Below are 6,045 nucleotides of genomic sequence, written 5' to 3'. Positions count from 1 at the left end.
TCTCGTTATGTGAGTATTATTACCCCGCCCGTCTAGCTGAACAAGTCCATTGCTTTCCTTTCCTCATTGTTCCATCATAGGACCAAAGAAAGTTTCCAGAACCAGCAGCCCTTCGAAAAAGGCCAGGAACACGATCGAAGTTGAAGAAGAAAATCATTGAAAAATACGAGAGCGACGTTAAGATTGCTGAAATCGGCCGCTCTTATACTCATTTTATATAAGAGCGTATTGTAAGCGTATTATTATAAGAGCGTAATTTTGTATTGTTTTTAGGGGAATACTATAGATTACCACCTATGGAATTTCGGGTCTTTGAGTATATATCTGAACTCAGGAGACCGAGACGAGTTCAACGATGCTCTACTTTTGGACCGGAGACGAAAAATAATAAAGTTATCATACTTATTTCCAGCGATCGCGCGATGATAGGGAGTCGCGTCGCTCTCTCCGCTAAGTCGGCCTCGCTATCGCGATTGGGAGTCGCGTCGCTTGCCGTTAAATTGCCTTTAGTAGACGTTTCCCCCCTTTTTTTTTACTTTGTTCAAGAACTACCGTGAATCAATAACTAGTGACGTTTAGCACATTGCGGCCTGCCGGCGGCTCCCCTCCGGAGGTCAGTCGGGAGCACGAACAGTGGGAACGGCCGCCATGTTCGCTGCCATAAGTAACATTAACCGAAATGGCGATCGCGCGATGATCGGAAGTCGCGTCGCTCTCTCCGCTCTCATATCGCGTGTTTAACCCTCCTGGAGATGACATGACCGTAGTCCGACGTCATGGTTTGCAGACTTTACCGCAAGATGGCAGTACTAGCAACTATGGTGCCGTCTTCATGAGAGCATTAAAAAATATGGTAACTTAAAAAGGATGATAACTTTTTTATTTTTCGTCTCCGGTCCAAAAATAGGGCACCGTTGAACTCGTCTCGGTCCCGAGTTCAAATATATAATCAAAGTCCTGAAATTCCATAGGTGGTAATCTATAGTACACCCGTTTTGAGTATTAAGCACTACATTTATTCTCTATAACAGTGATTCTCAAAGTGGGGGTCGTGAAAAATATTTTGGGGGGTCGCTGAAAAATTGATGCCAGATCAATTTTTCAAATATTTTATAAATTTACTATGGATTCATGTTTAGAAATAATAGAAATAAAAAATATATAAATAATTTTTACTTAAATAAATTGCACATATAAATAATAAAAATAAATATACAGTCAAACCTGTTTTTATGCGGGGGATAGGGACCGCATTAAAAAAAAGTCGCACGAAACTTCACGAATGGCTGTAAAAAATAGTTTTCGCAACACAATTTAAAAAATATTTTTTTATGCGGTCAACAGGGACCGCATAAAAAAAGTCTCACAGAAAACTCAAAACCGTACGAAATAGAATTTATTGACAACAGATGTCAGCACTTGACTGCATCGTCTGGTCTATCGTCTGTTTTACATATTTTTGTCCAGGTGGTGTTTTGTTGACTTAAAAAGTAAATTATTTCATTTTTCGCATATTCATGCAATAATATTACTATAATAAGTGCATTTATGCTATATAAGTTTATTTAGCTATAATAAGTCAACGTGAGACATGACGAATCGCACGAGACTAGTCGCCAACTATACCGCACAAATAAAAAAAACCGCATAAATTAAAAATTCGCATAAAAAAAATCGCACATAAAAAGAGCGCATAAAAACAGGTTTGACTGTAAATATTTAAATAGGAGCCTAACCCTCTCCCTCCGGGATGTTTTTTGACACATACTTATTCGTCTTTTGAAATTTTTAAGTGCAGAAGGGGGGTCGCGGTCCAAAAAGTTTGAGAAACACTGCTCTATAAGATGTTTTTGGTATGTATTTTGGAGTGTCTAGAACAAATTAATTGGATTTACATTGATTCATATGGAAGTAATTGCCTCGGATTTTGCTATTGTTTTCAGACGGATTATCGACAAAAACCGAGGTATCACTGTATATTGATTATTCTAAACATATACAACAAGTCCTCGCTTAGTCATTAAGAAAGATACATTTGTAATGTCAAATTTTCTTTATAAACAGTTAAATTGATTCTACGAGGTGGAAAAGAAATGCTAAAGGTTGCAAACACGATCCAGTTAGAATAATAGCGAGTTGCGGCTGAAGTTTTCAACGCGAAAACGTGAACGTCCGACATTCACGTTTTCGGGTTAAAAACTTCGGCCCGCAACCTTGCTTGCTAATATTAACCTAATCAGACAGGGACGCACGTACCGGTACATTGGGGCACGTGCATGCCTTTTCATCTCGGTTGCTTTTTTCCTAATCCCCAAGGGAGATCCAAACAGAAAATTCGTGACATCTAGCCTATTTCGCAAATATAAAAGAAACTATTAAACGATATTTGTCCATTGACCCATGCAACTTCGTCATATGTTGACCTTGGGTATGTTGACCCGTATTGTTGACCATTCCTTGTTTTCAAAGCCAAGTTAGCCCAGAGTGTAACCAGCGCTGATCCGACGTTGAATCGTAGAGTTTAAAGCTCCTTGCATAATGTACTGTACTGTACAATGCCCTTTTCATAGCTTGTACTCCCTTTTCATAGCCTGCGTTCGCCGCTGGTATTAGACCTTACTTACAGTATATCAATTAGCCTGTGAAAAGTTGGTTAAAAGTAGGCCTATACAGTGTTTCACCTAACGTCGCAGTTCCCGAGAACCTATCGACGACATTAAGTGAGGACTTGCTGTATTTGAATAAAACAAGTTTCCATTGTAGGCATTTTTATTGCGTATTTTGATTTCAAAATTTCTATTTGTAATGTCAAATATTTTTTTAAAAAATATTGAAAATCATAGTTTTGCAAATTTTATTCAGCAGATAAGACAGTAATGCTGAATGATGTATTTCATAAATTGTTATAAATTTCACAATTAACTATTTTACTGTATTGACTTTTAAACAGTTATTATATATAGGCTATATAACATTAACAATTTATTTAACTTTGTTCCCGCATTAGAAGTTTAATTTCAAAAGACCCAACTTTCCCCCACTAAGATGGGTAAATTTTTCCCGTATAAAATGCTCTGGTTTAAGAACATTTTACACGGAAATTTGTCTACGACAGGAAAAGGGATTTGTTTATGAAGTTTTTCAACTATATCCTATGGAAAATTTGACATACTTAGTGCATATGGAAAAAGAAGCAAAACGAGCAATTATTTATTGAGACATCGTCACAATGCCGGATTGAAATTTTTAATCTTATTCATAATTTACTTCATTTAAAATATATGTTCTCCATCTCAAATTAGTAGTGTGTCGGCCCTGTACATCATACTTTTCCTGATAACAACAGTTATGCCAGTCATCTATATACAGTAAGCGTCAAAATCCTCCCAAAGAACACAGGAGACTATTTTAAAGAACTGGAAAATGTTGCAAAGCACATTTAGTACGAAAAACTTTATATTTGTATACTTATATGTTTATGTATATAATTATAATATAAATCTTCTTCTTTATCTTCGCCTTTTCCCATGTTTAGGCCTATATGGGGTCGGCATTTCCTTCTCTAATATGTTTCCTCCATTTCTTCCTATCAAGGGCGTGTTCTCTCTTAAATCCCCTCTGATTCAAGTCTTCCTCCACCTTATCTTTCCAACGCAGCCTTAGTCTTCCTCTCTTCCTCCTTCCTTTTACTACCAGTTTTCTGACCCTCTTTCCAACATAATCTTCACTACTTCGCTCTACATGGCCAGTTTTCCCCCATCTCGACAAAGGCCCATAGATACTTAAAACTCGGAACCATAGGAAGCGGCACATTTTGGATTTTAATATTGCTGATAATATAATTATTTTATTAATAATAGTAACATACAAAGAACGTATGCATTGGGAGAATTTTCATGCAGACAAAAATCTATATAATATTTGTGGAAAAAGTACACTTCAATAATCAGTATAGCCTCCTTTGGCCTTTAAAACCTTCCTAATGCAATCAGGCATAGAATTAATAATGTTCCTGCAATCGTGCGATGTTATTTTGTTCCACTCATCCTGTATACGTTCCCATAATTGGTGGATGCTTTCAGGAGCCACATGGTCAGACAAGCAACGTTTAAGAAAGGACCAGATGTGTTCAATTGGATTGAGACCAAGCGATTGAGGCGGCCACTCAAGCAAGCTAATACTTTGATCCCAAAACCATGACATTGTCCTCCTGAATTTATGTTTTGGATCATCATCTTGCTGATAAATGAAAGAGCTCCTATTAACGTGGTAATAATCAACAGATTGTAACAAATAATTGTCAAGTATCTCAGTGTAAATAACCCTAGCCATTCTATTGGGCATAGAACAGCATTCCAGGCCCAAAATAGGTAATAAAAGCCCAGACCATAAGACTACCACCACCAAATCTCAATGTTGTTTGTACTTCTCGATCAGTTATAGACTTCATCTATGTAATCCAAACTCATTTTCGCCGACCTGAGCCAACTCTCTTAATTTTATATTCATCTGACCATACAATCCTTTTCCAATCTTCTAAGGTACAGTCTTTATAGCATTTTGAAAAATTAAGACGTTTCTGTTTATGTAATTTAGTAAGTTTAGGCTTCTTGGGCTTAACTCTTGCTTTCAAATTGTTACGTTTTAATTATCTATGAATAGTTGAAGTACTTACTTCTATTCCTAAGCCATGTTTCAATTCTGTTTTTACTTGTGATGATATATCGCAATGTCCACTCATTATCAAACGTTTGTTTTGGCACTCAATATTTATAACAAAATTTATGCATCAAAATCCTCTCAATGCAACAAGCAGAATTTATACACCATAGATATTTAAAAAATATATAATTTATTTATTTTTTGCTATTATGTGAATATTGTAATAATCTTACAGCTGATTTATTTCCTTTTCCTGTTACTTTCGCATATCCAATAGTTTTTGCTATTTTTCTATAGTACGTACAAACATTGAGAAGATTTTGACTTACTGTAACTCCTTCAGGGGAAAATTTTCAAATTGAAATCATGTGACTTCCAGTTAGATAGGTTAAAATCGGGGCCTCCTGCCCATATCTCATCTCGTCTTTCATCTATCTAACTCTGTTCTAGAGATTAAGGCCAGACAACAGGCAGGCAGCAGGCAGAAAGTTGTTGTCCTGTGGGAATTTGTCTGTTGTCCATCTGTCTTTCCTTAATCTCTAGAAGAGTTAGATAGATGAAATCCAAGATGAGATGTGGAAACCTTAAGAGTAGGAGTCTGCAATTAGCTATATAAGAACTTCTGATGCAAACTGGAAATCATGTTATTTCAATTCAAAAATTTTCCCCTGAATGGAGTAACATGACTGGCACTGAATCTATCATTAATCAAATCAAAAAGTATAATGTACACAAAATAGTGAAGCAAGTCACTACTAATTTGAGATGGAGAGCATATATTTTAAATTAAATAAATTAAATTATAATTAAAATTGCAGCCTGGCATCGTGACAATATCAGAATAAACAATTGCTCATTTATATACCAAAATTATAAATTAATTTCAAAAGTTCAGATAGAATAATTAAATTAGTCACCAAAAAAAGTCTTTCAGCAATTATTCCCTTTTGGAAATAATCTAGATTGAATAAGAAATTTTAAAAATGTACATTAAACATTTGAAACATGAACAATTAAAATAAGATTTCTGAAAAACAAGTTTAGTTGGTTGATTGGAGAACATCCTTTTGTATGAAACTGGAAAAGAGAGCTATGACAGAAAACAATTTGTATTAAAAATTCTATAAACATACTCCAAATAAATAAGTGTTACTGATTGGATGATAGCATTTAATAGATTTATTTTTGAATTCAATATATCAAAATTGATGATATATGAAAAATGATTAGTATCCATTGTAATCCTTATTATAATGGTTTCATATACTCTCAGAAGATCATTTATTAAATGGTTTATTGTTAACATATTTTGATCCGTTGAAATTTACATTTCAGAATTCAGCAACAAGAACAACAACAAAAAAATAGTGGTATTTCAAAATA

The sequence above is a fragment of the Centruroides vittatus genome, unplaced genomic scaffold (genome assembly GCF_030686945.1).
Source record: "Centruroides vittatus isolate TY-2023 unplaced genomic scaffold, ASM3068694v2 contig_397, whole genome shotgun sequence".
Classification (NCBI taxonomy): domain Eukaryota; kingdom Metazoa; phylum Arthropoda; class Arachnida; order Scorpiones; family Buthidae; genus Centruroides; species Centruroides vittatus.
The sequence above is the reverse complement of the archived record's forward strand: the minus strand, read 5'-3'. Positions refer to the sequence as shown.